Raw genomic sequence first — 18,778 nt, forward strand, 5'->3', positions numbered from 1 at the left:
CCTTACCAAGCAGTCTGAGTTAGTTCCATTTAAATCTCCCAGCCACAACAAAAAAACTTTGTAAGAATTAGATCAACATTTAAAAAGAAAAACAGAGGGAATACATCTCCGAATGATTTAATCATTCAGTTCGAAGCCACACATTAAATGAAACACAGCTTATAAATAATTTATGATGAACAGTTGATATGATTATCAAATCACACATTCCAGGGCACGTAGCAATTTTGGGAAGGTGAGAATCCCATCAACAGACATCACTGCATAAGGTACAAAAACGATTGTTGCTATCCCCTTTCTTCCCACAGAGGCTTAACTCTTAATGTCAACCCAATGTCAAATAACTCAAGAATATTGAAAATAAAAGGTCGCATCTTACCTCGTAGCTCTTCACTCTATTGCAACATTCTCACAGACACACACATGCGGACACACACACAAGCACATCTGTTCAGATGCCATATTATTCGATTATTTTGCCTAACCTTGTGCAGCAATTGTATGCTGCTCATACAGTGAGCACATGGACTAATCGCGAGAAAATTGTTTTATTCTGGGCGCTATTATCTACGAGCACATCGACTCTCACATCCTTACTTGCAGCTCGATCTGATATGTATGCAAGGCCCTCCATTTTTGGGCCCTGCAGCATTCTTAGAATAGAAATAGCGGAAAAATGAAATCAGTTGAAAAAGCAACAATAAAATTTTTTTTATGCTTTTCGCTGGCAAAATGAGGAGTTTCACACCTGGGGGAGGCACTACAGAATTTAATGGTGTGGCTTGAGAAAAACATGGTACACTTCAGAACCATGTTCTTAGAATAAAGGCTGTGGCAAGTGTTTTGCATTAACCACTAGGCTAATCATAGCAGGGGGAAGCCAGAACGATGGTGACACAGAGATTCAGCTAGGGAGTATTTTTCATTCATAACCCAACTTGCTAAGGGAATGAATGACACAGCGACCATATGTTATGTTTGTTGATTAGTTTTCTTAGAAAATGGTGACTAGTGCATTGAAAATTAATGGATAACAACTGAGTGAGGGGGAGAAGAAATTGGGGATTGGATGCCCTTTCACCAAATTTCAGGGCAGGCCATTTTCATCACCAACAGATTAAATCTGTTAATTTAGCTAAAGAAAGGAATGAGGTGGGAGAGGACAAAAAAAAACCAAGGCTTTCATATCAAAGAGCCACCAACAGCTTCACATAGGAACGTTTGTCTCACAAGACCTACGGAACTAACTCACTGTATGAGAATTTTCTAAGAATACAAACCCTCGCTGTTTCAAACCCAAAACACGAGCTTTCTGATTGGCTGAAAGTTAAATTTATCAGATTTTTCCTCTCTCCTATGCTTTAACGTGCTCCTTTCAATTTTCTCCCTCCCTCAGGCGAAAGGCACTGACTCTCCATGGGTCCAGTTGCAGGCAGCTCTCAAAAATATTTAACCCATGTGGCTATTAGCCATTGATAAGCCTTGGGCAGTGACACCTTTTTTTTTTAGTTATGAGTCTTATGATTACCCGATAAGCCCCTGTCTCTCCACCACCCACCATGACCAGAGCGCCTCTCCCAAATGGCAACTTTCTAGTACTGTAAATGCCACTTTCTTTGTTCTCCCCTCTCTTAGACCCCAGGGGTGCCTTGTCCAATTATAGTTGTCGACTTGCTACCCTGGCTGTGATTAGCCTCTGTTTCTCTGCATGAAAAATAAATTGTACAGTAACAACATATCACTTGTTCCGACCATGTAAGACCAGCCACTGCAAATACTAACTGACAGCTACTCAGAACGTAGCACACAACTGATTTTCTCCACTGATGTCATTTTGTTTGAAGATATAACATGATGGTTTGCAAATCAACAGTTGCCAACAGTTGAACAAAGAGCTAAGGAGGGTTATAAATGAATAGTTTCTTAAACAAAAATGCAATTTTAAACAGTTTTTAAAATATTACCAGTACTTGTATTGGAACTTTTTTTAGAACAATTTTCTTCTTTTTTTTGCTAAAGCGAAAGACAAAAGACTGGCTGCCCTGAATAAATACTTTGAAAGTGGTTTAATTTGTTGCCTTTCCTATATATGGATTGGCGCAGGATTAACGTGAAGAAAGAACCTTATTTTTTAATAAAAATCGTACAGTGTACAACGGATAGCAAATAAACATCACTTATAATGTGTGCAAAACCTCAGGAAGTAGGGTTGGTGCACTTGAGAGCACATCTCATTCTCAGAATGGTCTGGCCAGGAAGTGAAAGTGGTTTGGATGATATGAGAACAATCTGTGGCTCAGAGCTGTTTTTTGCAGGTTTATTTTCTCTCTCCCTTTCTCTCTCTCTCTCTCATCATCAATGTTGGATCTTTTAAGGAATTCAATGGACACTTCCTTCAGACATTGAGGTTGAGGGAAATCATTTGTATAATTCAAGGGCCATTTCTCTGATTAGAAGGGTATGGTTGTTTGGAGAAAAGGGGCAATGGCAGCATTTTAAATATACTTTGTGGGAAGTAGTGACCCTCTCCCCATCCACTCAGTGTCTTGATGTTGGTCTGTGTTGAAGTAAGAGAGGCGAAACAGTACAAAATGTCAAAATTTATGAATGACCCCATTCAAAGATAAAGTCCTTCCCTCATGAGGATGGGTTTGGTCTCACAATAGCCATGATGGAATTTCAAATACCGACTTATTGACCAAAAGAAAATGTAATAAAATTGGAATACAAATTTGTTTATCGCAGTGTTGAAATTGCTGACCAGACACAGGTGTGGTTACAGCACTCATTTTAGTCGAAAATGTTTTATTACACACTCACACCATACAGATAATTGCCCTTCATATGTATATTTACTTAACAAATGCCTCCATTCAGGAATCAAAGACGTAAAGTGCTCACAATGATCAAACAAATTCTCACTCTGACTTTTGTCTCTGCATTAATATTAAAGGACACATTAAAAGGTGAAAGTATACTTGCATAAACTTTGTAAATATGAATATTGAGACCACATGCCCAACGATGGTGCTCAAATGAAATGTTAAAGTGAGGCCCCATATGGCCTCTCAGGTGGACTTAAAAGATTTCATTGTCACAGTTTTAAAGAAGAGCAGCGGGTCCTCTCCATTGTCCTAGCCAGTATTGATCCCTGAATCACCATCACTTAAAAACTGATTATCTGGTAATTATTACATTGCTGTTTCTGGGAGCTTGCTGTGCACAAATTAGCTGCTGTATTTCCCATGCTACAACAATGACCACACTTCATTGGCTGTAAAGTGCTGTGGGACATCCAGTGGTCATGAAAGATGCTATAGAAATGCAAGTCCTTGTTTGTGCTGGCTCATACAAATGGGCAACCCAGAGTGAAAAATGTTCCCCTTGTGGTTTTGATGATAATCATGTCTATAACATTCTTGACTTCGGGCGTTGTCACCCATGGAAGGTACCCCAACATTGGTCAGTGCCTTCTGGGGAGGTTAGGGTGAAAGAGAAGAGAATGTGGATTGTCGATAGCCATGTGCAAACTACAGCCCTAAAAGTATTCCTATTGATATGTCATTGGTTACGTGGATTGAGGTTTATTGTTCATTAGTATATTGAGACTCATACTAGTGCACTGCATCCTTCTGTGCTTCCAAAGGGTGATTTATTGATTCATCCTGTCCAACAAGTGTTGTTTAATATATAGTGGGGGTCTGGCTCCCAGTGTGAAATGGGAGCATGGTGATGTTTGGTGTCTGCTGGCTTGAAGGTTCTTTGTGAAATGAGTTTGAGCAGCCTCAATTCTGTTCGGATGGTATCGCCCATAGCATAAATCTATTCCTCATTGATTGCTTTGCTCAGCAGGTGCTGTTGGAGAAACACATAAGGTCAACACTGCTACAATATTGCCTTCATCTGAGGTCGAAATGAGGGATGTTGTTGGCACTGAGCTGGGAGAGGGTTTCAATTGGCATCTCGCTCTCTTATGACTGACCATGGAGCTTTCTCACGCTGACGCTGAAGTAAGAACGTGCCACATTTCCAAGTGCTAAGAGGGTGTGGATAAGAAACTGTCACTTTGTCCCTCAAGCTTGCTCCATTGTTTAACTTCACTTTCAGGGTTCATGGTGGTCATTTACATTCATACCTCTCCGGCATTGGTGCTGACCTTTTAGGACTCATTATTTGGCCAATAATGTAAAGTGGCAATTTCAGAGCCATTAGATGCCCCGGCTGAAATGTTGTTTCCAGAAGTCAAAATAAATAAAAACTCGGGGGATGTAGAATGAGGCACAAGTTAAAATTAGCCCCACAGTGTGTAACAAGACCAAATGTATCTTTCCCAAAGTACAGTATGTTCTAAGCCTGTCTCAATTTGAAGAAAAAGATTTATGTATATAAAATATGATTATGTACCTCAGAATATGATGATAAACAATTCAAGTTTGCAATAAAAATGGCATTGCTTCAATTGATTACAAAGTGCATGCGATGAGAGTGTGAAAGGGTTAACATTCAGAACCCTGCCAAAAAGTCCAGCACATTGCCTTGAACTACAGATTTTGTTATAATCACCAGGGGGTGCAAAAGCTTAGCATTTTTCGAAATGATTAAACCACAAGCCAGCTTCCATTGTCATTAGCCAATTATTTTTCTACCCAAAACTGGTCAAATGGGGCTTCTTTTTAAAACTCATTACCCAACATTTTGTGGCTGGATGGCGAAGTGAATCCTTTTCCTTCCACCTCTCAGTGCCAGATTGGATGGAGCCTGGACTGAGGGGAGAGAAGTCTAATTTCTCTGATGACTGCAGGAGTCCAATATGAAATGAATTTGGTCTGAACTCAAAACAAGACCAATGAAACACTGCAGATGCTGGACTTCAGCAGGAAAAACAGAAAAAGCTGGAAATACTCAGCAGGCCTGGCAGTGCCGGTGAGAAGAAATACAAAACTAATGTTTCAGATCAATGCGTTTTCACTGGAATTATGATAAGTTAGAGTTGTAATAAGTTTTAAGTCAATGAAAGAGGGGAGGGTAGAAAAAAGAACAAAAGGATAGGATAGAAGACAGCAGTGATTAAATGGTGAAAGGGTGGATGGTGTGAGGCAAAAGGGAGCGATAATGGGATACGTACAAATAAACAAGGGATATATCTAGCGGCAATAAAAATAGGAAATGCTGGAAATACTCAGCATCCGTGATCAGAAAAGCAGAGTTAATGTTTCAGGTTGATGATCTTCTGAACTCTCTTAGAGATGTGAATCATGGACAGAAACTCCTGGAAAACAAAAACCAACAAAAAAATATGTAAAAAGAGAGGAAAACCAAAATGGGCAAAGAGAGAGGAAACAAAATGGGGCCAGAGGTTAAATTCAAAATTGTTAGGCCAGAATATAGCGCTCATCGGGTGAGCGCGCCCAACAAGGGATAAATCCTGGCCTTAAATTCAACTGGTTTGATGTCAATGCAAGTTTATAGCAGTTAACGACCATAGCACCAAAAACACACAGTTTAAGGCAAACTTGGTTTGCCCGTGCAGTGAGGCAGCATGGGTGAGAACACTGGAAATGTCACATGGATGTAGAGAGCAGTCCTTTAGTGACAGATCGATCAGCGTACAGGAAGCTTCACTCCGTATCGAACAGCTGTCGTTTGACACAAAACATTAGCTCTGTTTCTCTCTCCGTAGGTGCTTCCACACCTGCTGAGTTTTTCTAACACTTGCCGTTTTTATTACCTGGGAGCACTTGATGCGAACACTGGGTGCTAAAAATGGAAAAGGACATCTCAATGCTTGTATACCTAGTTTTAAGAATCTGGTCCCTGACCCCCAAAATAGTTTAATTAAAACTTTGCTGACCATATTACTTAATCAGGCTAATTTTGTAATGGAAATGCATTAATATTTGCTGGGAGGAAAACAGAACACAAAATATTGCCACAGTTGAAAAAAACATAGGTGGCCATTAAGTTTAAAAACCTTGATGCCTTGAGTCTTGCTATGCTGTAGCAGTACACCAAAGCTTAACAGTACACCAATGAAGATCGCAGACGTTGACACTGACAATTGGTAGTCACTGATAGCCATGACCTCAGGAGGCTGGCTGTTTGAAAGGGCATTAGAAAAGGAGATTAGGAATGAAAAGCTCGGCTGGCCGAGAAGAGGGCCCAGAGACAGAGGGCAAACAAATCAGACACTTTCTCAGCCCGCTTTCTTCCTCTGCAGCAAATGCAGCAGAGGCTGCCACGCCAGAGTGGGGGTCCTGAGCCACACCGGGCGATGCTTAACACAGTGTTGACCACCAGCCCGCAAACCATGTTCACGTGAAATGGAAGGCTACCACCGCACCGATGCTCAACATCGTTGCACCAAAAAGCTTTGTCTGCCGTCTTTGGAAAGACACAACCTTGTTTAAAGTACATGACCAACGGTTCTGTTAAAAGCACAGAGAAAGGAATTTAATTATTATGCACTAAGCACTTGTACACTATTGTTCACGTGTGATTTCAAACCCTGAGTAATTCCAGTTGTTTGAGTAAAGAGCAAGCAGAGCAGTTTTACCATGAAAATTAACTGTACTTTTTGTGAGTGAGCTTGAAAAGGAAACCTCATGGGCCTTTTTTTTTCTGTAAGCTAAAACCAAAGTACTAAGAACAATCGGACTCTTTAGTGTCTATTCTTCAGAATTTTACTGATGAGACACTTTCTTTTTCAAGGTGGTCATACTGGCAGCAGGGATTTTCCCAAGGGAAGCTACCAGCAGGAGTTAAAAGGTTAGAAAAGTTATGAAACAGTAACTCTACACAGTAAAGTGCAGCATGCGTGGGCACCAACCCAGAGGCCTACACAAATTAATTTGTGAGAACCCTCTTTATGTGGGTGGTCTAGGCCTTGAACAAATGAGAGTGTTCTTAGAATTCTCTTGGTGTCCCATGTAGGTAACCTTTACTGCCCACTGTTGACGATGGGTCTCGAGACAGAAGTTTTAAAAATATATACTTTCAAAATGACTCAAAAGTCTTTCAACCAAAACACTTTCTCCATGAAAGCTTAAGAGGTGTCTTAGAGTTTGAAATGATGTTGTATAAATGTTCCCTAAAACATTAATATACATAATAATATTTCTGCGCATCTGCCCTTTTGGTCTATAGTCCCACTAGAGAAATGAGTTTAAATGCCAACTACAATATATGCTCTTGTGGAAACAAACCTTAACCTGCTCAGTGGTTTCTGATAGGCCCCATAACCTCCACAAGCAGCCACTTCTAACTGTTTCGGCCGTATAGCAGAAGAAGTGAAGCTGAAAAGCTCAGATTTATGTTTGGACAAGAACTGCTTTTGAATTAGATCCAAATGCAACAACCATTGTTCCAAATAGTCAGGGAGCTGGCAACAATGGGGAACTCCATCAGTTGGTCACATTGTCCCTAGGCGAAGGAACAGAGAAAAATGCACCAAGTTTTCTACTCTTGAGCACTATCTGGTGACATGAGCTTGAGTTGAGTTAGGTTCAGACACAATGGGGCAGGTATTGGCTTTTGTTTGGCTGCCCATTCCTCCAGCGCTGTGCTATCCTTTGCTCAAATTATTCAAGCTTACCTTTATTGGGCCTCATTCCTATAAGATCATCTGAATCAGCTGCGCAGGCTTCAACTGGGTCCTATCAAAAATGGCAATTGGGGTCCGTCTTATGTTATTGGATCCATATTAAAAGGGATCTGTGCATGTTCAAAGGTCCCTGAGTTTGCTAAGGTTGTTAGGGAGAGGCGATGGCATAGTGGTATTGTCGCTGGACTAGTAATCCAGAGACCCAGGGTAATATTCTGGGGAACCAAGTTTGAATCCCCCCCACAGCAGATGGTGGAATTTGAATTCAATAAAATTCTGGGATTAAAAGTCTAATGATGACCATGAAATGATTGTTGTAAAAACCCACCTGGTTCACTAATGCCCTGTAGGGAGGGAAATCTGCTGTCCTTTCCTGGTCTACATGTGACACCAGACCCACAGCAGTGTGGTTGACTCACTGAACAAGAGCAATTAGGGATGGACAATAAATGCTGGCCTAGCCAACAACACCCACATCCAATGAATTTTAAAAAAAGGTATACGGATAATATCCTTTATTAGCTGAGGCATAAAATTACAGAACCACAGAATCCTTACAGTGTAGAAGGAGGCCCATCGAGTCCACACTGGCTCTCCAAAAGAGTATTCTACCTAGTCCCACTCCCCTCCCTTATCCCCGTAACCTTGCACATTCTTTCTTTTCAGATAGCCATCCAATACCTCTTTGAATACGTCAATCGAGCTGCCTCCACCACCTTCTCAGGAAGTTCATTCCAGACTCCAACCACTCTCTGGGTGAAAAGGTTTTTCCTCACATCACTAAGATTGAGGAGGTTAAGCTGGAATCACTAGTTATGTCACAGCAAGAGTACTGTGTATAGTTCTGGAAATGCGTGCTTGCATTAGAGAGGGTAGAGAGGAGATTTACATGAATATCGCCAGGAATAAAGAATTTTAGCTGCAAGGAAAGACTAGACAGGCTGGGGTTGTTTTCTTTGAAACAGCTGGGAGGAGTTTTAATTGAGCTGTATAATATTGAGAAACCTATATAGAGCGGATAGGAAAGACCTATTCCCCTTAGCAGAGGGAATAACCACGGGGTATGGACAAGGAATTGGTATAGGGAAGTTGAGGAGAAATAATTTCACCCATAGGGTTGTTGAAGTCTGCACTTCACTGCTTAAGAGGGTGGTAGGAGGCAGAAACCCTCATCGCATTTGAAAAAAATACTGGGATATATACTTGAAGTACTGGAACCTTCAGGGCTATAGACCCGGAGCTGGAAAATGGGATTAAGCTGGTAGGAAAGTAAACTGTGAAGACGACATAAGGAGGCTACAAAGGGATATAGATAAGTTAGGTGAGTGGGCAAAGATCTGACAAATGGAGTATAATATGAGACAATGTGGAATTATCCGTTTTGGCAGGAAGAAGTGAGAGAGTGTAAGAAATTGCAGAGCTCTGAGGTGCAAAGGGATGTGGATGTCCTAGTGCATGAATTGCAAAAGGTTAGTGTGCGTGTACAGAGAGTAATTAGGGATGCTAATAGAACAGGATTGTTTATTACGAGGGGAATTAACTACAAAAGTAGAGACGTTATGCCTCAGTTAGGGCATTGGTGAGGCCACATCTGGAGCACCATTTAGTGTTGGTTTCCTTATTTAAGGAAGGATGTAAATGTGTTGGAGCAGCTTAGAGAAGGTTCACTAAACCACTACCTAAATGGGCTGGTTGTCCTATGAGAATAGGTTAGACAGGCTAGGCTTGTATCCACTGGAGTTTAGAAGAGTAAGAAGCGACTTGATTGAAACATATAAAATCCTGAGGGGTTTTGACAGGGTGGATATTGAGAGGATGTTTCCTCTTGTGGGAGAATCTAGAACTAGGGGTCGCAGCTTAAAAATAAAGGGTCCCCCACTTATGACGGCAATAAACAGAATTTTTTCTCTCGAAGAGTAGAGAGTTTTTGGAACTCTCTTCCTCAAAGGACAGTGGAAGCATAATCTGAATATTTTTAAGGCAGAGATAGATAGATTCTTGATAAGCAATGGTGTGAAAGGTTATTGGAGGTTGGTGGGAATGTGGGGTTGAGGTTACAATCAGACCAGCTATGATCTTGTTGAATGATGGAGCAGACTCGAGGGGCCGAGTGGTCTACTCCTGCTCCTAGTTTGTATGTTTGTAGCTCTTTTGTGGCCAGCACAGGCACAATGGGCCAAATGGCCTCCTTCTGTGCCATAGATTTTCTGTGGGCAGAATTTTGCCCTTGGCAGGCAGGCTTGGCTGAGGCAGGCCGGGGCAGTCGGCTGACCGCTGCCCGCGATCAGCACCGGGCCACGATTTCACGCCGGTGGGGCCAATTAAGGCCGGCCCAGCGTGAAGCATGAGCAGCACTGGGGCAGGTGGGGAGTGCAAGCCGGGCAAGCGCATCTTCACACATGCATGCGAGAGCGCGCTTCATAATCTCCCTGAGGCACAGCGCTGCCTCAGGGACACAAAGAGATATGAAAAAGAATTTAAAAATGTAATGAAACATGTCCCTGCTCATGTGACTCTGCCACATGAGCAGGGACATGTTTTTAAAAAAATTTTGAAGTTTTTATTTTATCTTTATTTGCTTTTGGAAACCTCATCCTGCCCGTGGATGAGGTTTCCAAAAACTGGCCAAGGCCGCTTGGCCTCTTCTTCTGCCCGCCCGCCGACCGTTAGGTTGGACGGGCAGCGAAAAATTTAATTTAATTGATTACTCAATGGCCTGAAGAGGCCTTTTAATTGCCGGCGGGCGTGCTGCCGATTCTGGTGCACACCCGCCGACTGAACTTATCGCGCGACTGCACGTTGACATCGGCGCGCTCGGCCGACATCAACGTGCGTCATTTCATGCTCGAGCGGGTCCAGCGCGTGCCCGCCTGCCGAGTGAACATTTCCGCCCTTTTTCCATTCCATTAATCAGTAGGTGCTTTGGACTTGTGATCATTGCCCTGTTGAAAACAATGTTGGTATTTTGGGGTCTAGAAAACCAACCATCCCATTTTGAGGCCGTTACTGCCCTGTTAACCCCCCAGGGAGACCACTCAAAATTGACCCCAGCCAAGTATGGGTGGGGGGGTGGGGGTGTTGGTGCCAGGGTCAATGTAGCCTGCTGATCATCACTGTCAGGGCTCAGATATGAAGGGTGGATCAAGCATTGCCAGATTGTCAAGAGCTGTGAAACTGTACGGTAACTTTTTTCCAATTTAGCACAGCAGAAGCACATTTCTAGAATTGAAACACACTATCATTAGGTCTGATTGACAACACACATGATTCTCTGTCCACACCTGTGCTTGAATTCTCTCCTTTCATGTGAGGTGCTGCATCGACATTGCTAACTTGTAAAACCTGCCCCTTTATTCCTGCACTGCCAGCGCCTTGAGGAATGGAAGGATTAAGATATTGTTCGCTAACGAATACCTTTCCCCACTACAGACACATTCTGCATGGGCTCTGGTTGAGGTTCATTGTGCCTGATTTGTTAAGCCTGGGTGTGGACTCACCCTTTGGGGTGAAAATATTTCTCCTCAACTTCCCTCTAATCCTTTTATCAATTACTTTAAGTCTCTACCCTGTGGTCATTCGCTCTAACCACTTTATAACCACCATTTCTAATTGTCTGCCAAAGGATTCCAAATAAAGCAAAAACATTCTGGCTGGAGAATGGACATTAGCAACTGATTCAAGTGTCAGCAGCAGAGAAATTACCTAGCAACTTTCAATTTTAGCTTCAGGTAAGAGCTGCCCTGCTTTGTGAAATAAGGAACTCTCTTTCCGTAATAAAATATTGCGGCCAATTGGATGTGGACATTGATGTAGTGAGGGGTGTGCCCAAACAGTTCAAAGCCCAAATTATTTCACTGAATATTCTAAAGCATGAAGCAATCTGGAAGAGAAGATTCCCATTGTCGTTTATTTGATATAACCCAGAGCAATGCAGAGATGATAATAGTTTCCAAGCGTGCAACGGGGTTATTTGCAAGATTTTTTAAAAATACCTCCGTGATCACAAAATGTCTGTAGTTGTGCTTATCCCAGTTCACCTTCTAGTAGCTTCTGTGGTGCATGTTTACTTCGCTCTGAGTCCGCACCCAAGTTTAGCAAATCAAGCACAGTGAGCACAGATCAGTTACCAGACTCGTATAATCAAACACAGGACAGTTGCACTCTACAGCCATTAACTGTGTTTGCTCATCAAGAACTCATGACCAAGAGCTTACAGTGGAAATCAATTCCCCCTCTAAGTTACTTAGACCCTCAGTAATTGCAGCCCCTGCTGTCATATCAGCCACAGTAACCAGAGTGTACCAGGCCATTGCTGCATCAGGTGACCTCAGTTAAATGATATAGTTGGTCTCATACACTGGGGTAATTAAAGGAAAAGTCAGGCAGACCTCCTTGTTGGAAATCTGTGTGTGTGTGGATGTTGGTTGAAGTTGAACTGCAATGGCCCCATGGTTAAGAAGAGGCCATCAGTACACTTTCTAGGTTCAGACATGAAGAACTCAGATTGGGGCTTTAAGTATGAAAATACTTCATGTTAAAAAGTAAGCTGTGTTAATAGTACAAAGTGAAACAGTTGAAGAGAACCTTCACAAACTAACAAGAGCAGAAGTGGGTATTATGAGAAAATTATGAGTTTTCTCACTTTGGTGTTTCATTTTAAGTGTTGCTTTTGAATCAGTTTCTGAGAACGTTAGGTGTGACCTTGGCATCCACTTCATTGAAAGCACATGGGGGAGAAGGTAACAAAAGTCACAAGCCTGGCGAATTTTGCAGTTCCTCTGAGGTGCTTGGTATCTGGCATCAGTGCAACAAAGAATGGCTAAGAAGAAGCTAAGAGTTTATAAGGCACTTAGATCTACAATCAAACAAAGCCCAGCTCCTGGACTGGGAAGAAACACTCTCTTTCCTCTGGAATTTAATGAAGGAATCGCTGTTAAATGACTTCTGAATACCTCTTTGTGACCACAGTGCCTTTTTGATACTCACCAAGATGTACTCAGAAATGATTACAAATATACAAATCAGGGGCAGGAGTAGGACATTTTGTCCCTCTAGCCTGCTCTGCTATTTGACAAGATCATGGCTGATCTAATTATGGCCTCGACTCTACTATCCTTTGATTCCCTTGCCTATCAAGAATCTGTCTACCTCAGCCTTAAAAACGTTCAATGACCCTGCCTCCACTGCTCTCGAGGAAGAGGATTCCACAGACTACCAACCCTTTGAAAGAAAAAAATTTCTCCTCATCTCTGCCTTAAATGGGGGACCCCTCATTTTCAAACTGCACCCCTTAGCCCTAGTCTCTCCCATCCTCTGAGAATCCACCCTGCCAAGTCCCCTCAAGACCTTATATGTTTCAATAAGATCACCGCTCAATCTTCTAAACTCCAATGGATACAGGCTCAACCTGTCCAGCCTTTCCTCAAAACCTAACCCCTTCATTCCTGACCGGTCAAGTGAGCCTTCTCTGAACTGCTTCTAATGCAATTATATCCTTTTTTAAGTAGGGAGACCAAAACTGTAACAATACTCCAGATGTGGTCTCAACAATACCCCATACAACTGTAGCAAAACTTTCCTGTTTATATATTCAATTCCCCTAACTATAAAGCACAACATTCCATTAGTCTTCCTAATCTCTTGCTGTACTTGCACACTAACTTTTCCTTATTCATGTACCAGGACACCCAGTTCCCTCTGTACCTCAAGAGCTCTGCAATCTCTCTCTATTTAAATAATATACTGCTTTTTTATTCTTCCTGCCAAAATGAACTTCCCATTTTTCCACATTATACTCCACCTGCAACATTTTTACCCACTCATTTAACCGATCTATATCCCTTTGCAGACTCCTTATGTCCTCTTCACAACTTACTCCCCTACCTTTCTTTGTGTCATCAACAAATTTAGCAACTATAAATTTGGTGTCTTCATCCAAGTCATTGATATAGATTGTATATAGTTGAGACCCCAGCACTGATCCCTGTGGCACTCCAATAGTTCCAGCTTGCCAACCCGAAAATGTCCCATGTATCCCTTTCTTTGCTTCCTGTTCACTAACCAATCCTTTATCTGTGCTAATATGCTACCCCTACACCATGAGCTATTTTTTTGTAATAACCTTTGATGTGGCACTTTAACAAATGCCTTCTGGAAATCCAAATGCACCACATCTACAGGTTCCCCCTTTTCCATGTTGCTTGTTATTTCCTCAAAGAATTTTAATAAATGAGTCAAACACGATTTCCCTTTCACAAAACCATGTTGACTCTGCCTGATTGTATTATAATTTTTTGAGTGCCCTTCTCTAACCTCCTGAATAATAGACTATTGTATTTTCTCTATGACAGATGATAGGCTAACTAGCCTGTGGTTAAAAGCAAAATACTGTGTATGCTGGAAATCTGAAACAAAAACAAAAATTGCTGGAAAAACTCAGCAGGTCCGACAGCAACTGTGGAGAGGAAGACAGAGTTAACGTTTTGAGTCTGTATGACTCTTCTTCAGAGCTAAAGGGAATTAAAAATGTGGTGAAATATATACTGTTCAATGGTGGGGGGGGTGGGGGACAGGTAGAGCTGGATAGAGAGCCAACGATAGGTGGAGGCAAAGGAGAGTTTGCGAAAGATATCATAAAAGGTCGAAGGGGTGCTGACGGTGGTGATACTGGTTAAAGGAGGTGCTAATGGTGACATTAAAAGTAGAAAGCAGGAGGAGTAAATGACAGATGGCCTTAGTCTGGGTGGGGGGAGGTGGGGGGGACAGTATGGGAGAAAAGATCGAAATAGGCTAAAAGGTGGGGATAAAACAATGAATGGAAATAATTTTTTTAAATAATAATAATGGAAAGATGTGGGGAAAATATATAAAACATTTTTAAAAAACTATTTGAAAAAAGGGGATCAAAAAGGGATGAGGATGGAAGAGAGAGTTCATGGTCTAAAGTTGTTGAACTCAATGTTAAGTCCGGAAAGCTGCACAGCGCCTAGTCGGAAGATGAGCTGCTGTTCCTCCAGTTTGCGTTGAGCTTCACTGGAACATTGCAGCAGGCCAAGGATGGACAAGTGGGCATGAGAGCAGGGTGGTGTGTTGAAATAGCAAGCAACAGGGATGTCTGGGTCATGCTTGCGAACAGACCAGCATCGTGCTTTCTGTCTGCTTCATTTCTTGAATAGTGGAACTACATTCACTATTTTCCAACCTGATGGGACCTTTTTAGGATCTAGGGAAGTTTGAAAAATTACTTTTCTACTTGTTCTTCTCTGGTTTTTAAAATTTTATCCAATCTTCTGACCTGTCACTAATCTTCAGGAAGTGTACACATTTTCTTTCAACGTGATATTATCTTTAACTTCCTTGGTTATCCATGGATGGTACATCCTTACCCTTGGGTCTTTTTTCTCGCTGGAATGTATCTTAGCTGAGTGTTATGAAATATCTCCTTAAATGTTTGCCACTGCATCTCTACTAACCTAACCCTTAACCTAATTTCCCTGTTCACTTGAGACAGCTCTGACTTCATATCATTGTAATTGCTTTTATTTAAGTTTAAGTTTAAAAAAAACAGCCTTAAACCCACTCTTCTCCCCTAAAACTGAATGTGAAATTTAACCATGTTATGATCACTCCTACCTAGATGCTCCTTTTCCATGGGCTCATTAATTAATCTCATTTCATATTATCAGGCCCAAAATAGCCTGCTCTCTATTTGCTGTTCTAACAACTTGACGAACTCATATTCCAGGCCACCTTTACAAGCTGATTTGTCCAATCTATATGTAGATTTAAAGCACCCATGATTATTGCCATGTTTTTCTTGCAGGCCCCCATTATTTCTTCTTGTTTACTCCGTCCTACAGTATAGTTACCATTAGGGGTTTATAAACTGCTCCCACAAGTGACTTCTTAACTTTTCTATTTCTTATCCCTGCCCCAACTGATTCTACATCTTGACTTTTAGAACGAAGGTCGTCTATTGTTATTGTGCTGAGGTTATCCTTAATTAACAGAGCTACCCCATCACCTTTTCCTAGCTTTCTATCCTTTCTAAATCTCATGTACCCTTGAATATTCAGGTCCCAGCCTTGCAACCACATCTCTGTAATGACTATCAAGTCATACATACTTATTTCTATTTGAGCTGATTGTTCATTCATTCTATTGTGAATGCTACATACTTTCAGATACAAAGCATTTAGCTCTGTCTTTTTACTGTTTTTGCAAAGACTGGCCTTATCTGTTGGTGTACTCTTAAATTTGTATGTTCTGTCCCTTCCTGTCATACTCTGATTTTCATTTCCCTTATTCCTAACTTGATCTTTTGTCTAATCCTTTCCCTTTAATTTATCACATCTTCCCTCCTGTGATCCCTCACTGCCCCCCCCCCCCCACCAATATTTAGTTTAAAGACCTCTCCATTGCCCTAGTTATGTAATTCGCCAGAACACTGGTCCCAGCATTGTTCAGGTGAAGACCATCACAACGGTACAGTTCCCGCTTTCCCCAGTGCTAATGCCAGTGCCCAATGAATTGAAACTCATTTCTCCCACATATTCAACTCCCTAATCTTATTTACCCTACACCAATTTGCTCGTGGCTCAGGTGTTAATCCCTGGTTTATTAATAATCCCTGAACCTCTGAGGTTCTGCTTTTTAATTTATCCCCAAACTGCTCAAACCCCCAGCGAGGCAGAACCTCTTTCCTAGTGCTTTCTATGTCGGTTGATACCAGCGTTAATCACGATAACTAGATCTTCCCCCTCTGATTGCAAGTTCCTCTCCAGCCACAAACAAATATCCTGAACCTAAGCATCAGGCAGATGGCACAGCTTTCTGCACTCTCACTCTCAACCACTGAGAACTGTGTCAATCCCCCTGACTGTACTGTCTTCTATTACCACTACCTTCCTATTTACTCCCCTGTGATGCCATGATCAGCTTGCTCATGTATCCTGCAGCCACCGCTCTTGTCTGTATTAGCTGCAGACATCTCAAACCTGTTAGACAATTGCAAAGGCTGAGGGTGCCCCAGTTCCACCTTCTCCATCCCCATACCTGCCTCACTCACATTCACACCCTCCTGTCCCCGTCCATGGAACAAATCAGAAGACCCTCCAGAACCAAAGTGTCCATGTAACTTTCCATTTCCCTGATGAAACACAGTGCCCGAAGCTTGTACTCCAGCTCATTACCTCGGAGACACAATCCGTTGAGCCTCAGAAATGTAATGCAAATGTTTTAGCCTTGGATCACATTTACTCCACCCCCACATACTGCAGCTGCAACACATCACAGCCTAGCCATCCTTAGTGTGTTTTAATTAACAAATTATTTTCTTAATAAGATTTTAATTAATGCCTCTAATCTCGCCCCTGCTTATATTCTTAATATTTCAATTTATGTTTCGCTTCAGCCAGTTAAAATTCCCTAGATTGGACAAGATAAATAGGAAATATTCACCAGCTGATCACCTAGCTGCTTCCCTGTGATATCACACCTTGGTTTTCATTTACAAATGTGAGCTCTGAACATATAGACTGTCTACTGGTGCCGTTCTTAATGCACTCTCAGTACCAACATCTTGCTGTTATACACTGCCCTGAGGTCTTGCTGTTTTAAACTGACCTGAAGTCCCTCTGTTTGTTAAACTGTCCTGAGTTCTCTCTGTTTAAACTGACCTGAGGTCTCAGTGTTTTAAACTGTCCTGAGTTCTCACATTTTTAAACTCTCCTGAGATTCCATTGTTTCAAAATGTCCTGAGTTCTCTCTGTTTCAAAATATCCTGAGGTCTCACTGTTTTAAATTCTCCTGATGTCTCTTTGTTATGAACTGCGCTAAGGGCTCTCTGTTTCAAACTATCCTGTGGATTCACTATTCCAAACTGTCCTGATGTGTCACTGTTTAAAACGGTCCTGAGGACTCTATGTGTTAAATTGTCCTGACGTCTCACTGTTTTAAATTTTTCTGATATCTCCTTGTTATAACTGCACTAAGGTTTCCCTGCTTTAAACTTCCAGAGGTCTCACTTTTTTAAACTGTCATGAGGTCTCTCTGTTTTAAAATGTCCAGAGGTCAATCTTCTTTAAACTGACCTGAAGTCTCACTGTTATAAACGGTCCTGAAGTTTCTTGATTTTAAATTGTCCTGAGGTCTCCCTTTTTTTAAATTGACTTGAGGTCTCTCTGCTTTAAAATTAACCTGATGTTTCGCTGATTTGAACTTTCCTGAGGTCTTTCTGTTTAAAACTGTCCTGAAATTTCACTGTATTAAAATGTCCTGAGGTCTCTCCATTTTAAACGGTCCTGAATCTCTCTGTTTTAAACTGCCCTGAGCTCTCTCTGTTATAAACTGTCCTGAGGTCTCTCTGTTTTAAATGGTTCTGATGTCTCTATGTTTTAAACTGTCCTGAAGTCACTCTATGTTAAAATGTCCTGAGGTCTTTCTCTTATAAACTTTCCTGAGGTCTCTCTGTTATAAGCTTTCCTGAGGTCTCTCTATTATAAACTGACCAGAGGTCTCTCTGTTATTAGCTGTCCTGAGGTTTCTCTGTTATAAACTGTCCTGAGGTCTCTCTGTTTTAAACTGTCCTGAATCTCTCTGTTTTAATCTGTCCTGAAATCTCCCTGTCATAAACTGTCCTGAGGTATTTCTGTTTTAAACTGTCCTGAGGGCTCTCTGTATTAAACTGTCCTGTACTCTCAGTGTTTTAAACTATCCTGAAGTCTCTCTTCGTTAAAATGTCCAGTGGTCTCTCTATTATAAACTGTCCTGAGATCTCTGTTATAAAATGTACTGAGGTCTCTCTGTTTTAACTTGACTTGGGGTCTTTGTGTTTTAAACTGTCCAGGGGTCTCTCTATTATAAAGTGTCCTGAGGTGTCTCTGTTTTAAACTATCCTGTGGTCTCATTGTATTAAACTTTCATGACGTCTCTCTGTTTTAAACTGTCCTGAGGTCTTTCTGCATTAAAATGTCCAGAGGTCTATCTTCTTTAAACTGTCCTGAAGTTTCACTGTTATAAACGGTCCTGAGGTTTCTTGTTTTTAAATTGTCCTGAGGTGTCTCTTTTTTTAAACTGACATGAAGTCTCTCTGTTTTAAAATTATGCTGAAGTTTTGCTGATTTCAACTTCCCTGATGTCATTCTGTTTAAAACTGTCATGAGATTTCACTGTATTAAA

Source organism: Carcharodon carcharias, chromosome 13 (genome assembly GCF_017639515.1).
Source record: "Carcharodon carcharias isolate sCarCar2 chromosome 13, sCarCar2.pri, whole genome shotgun sequence".
NCBI lineage: Eukaryota > Metazoa > Chordata > Chondrichthyes > Lamniformes > Lamnidae > Carcharodon > Carcharodon carcharias.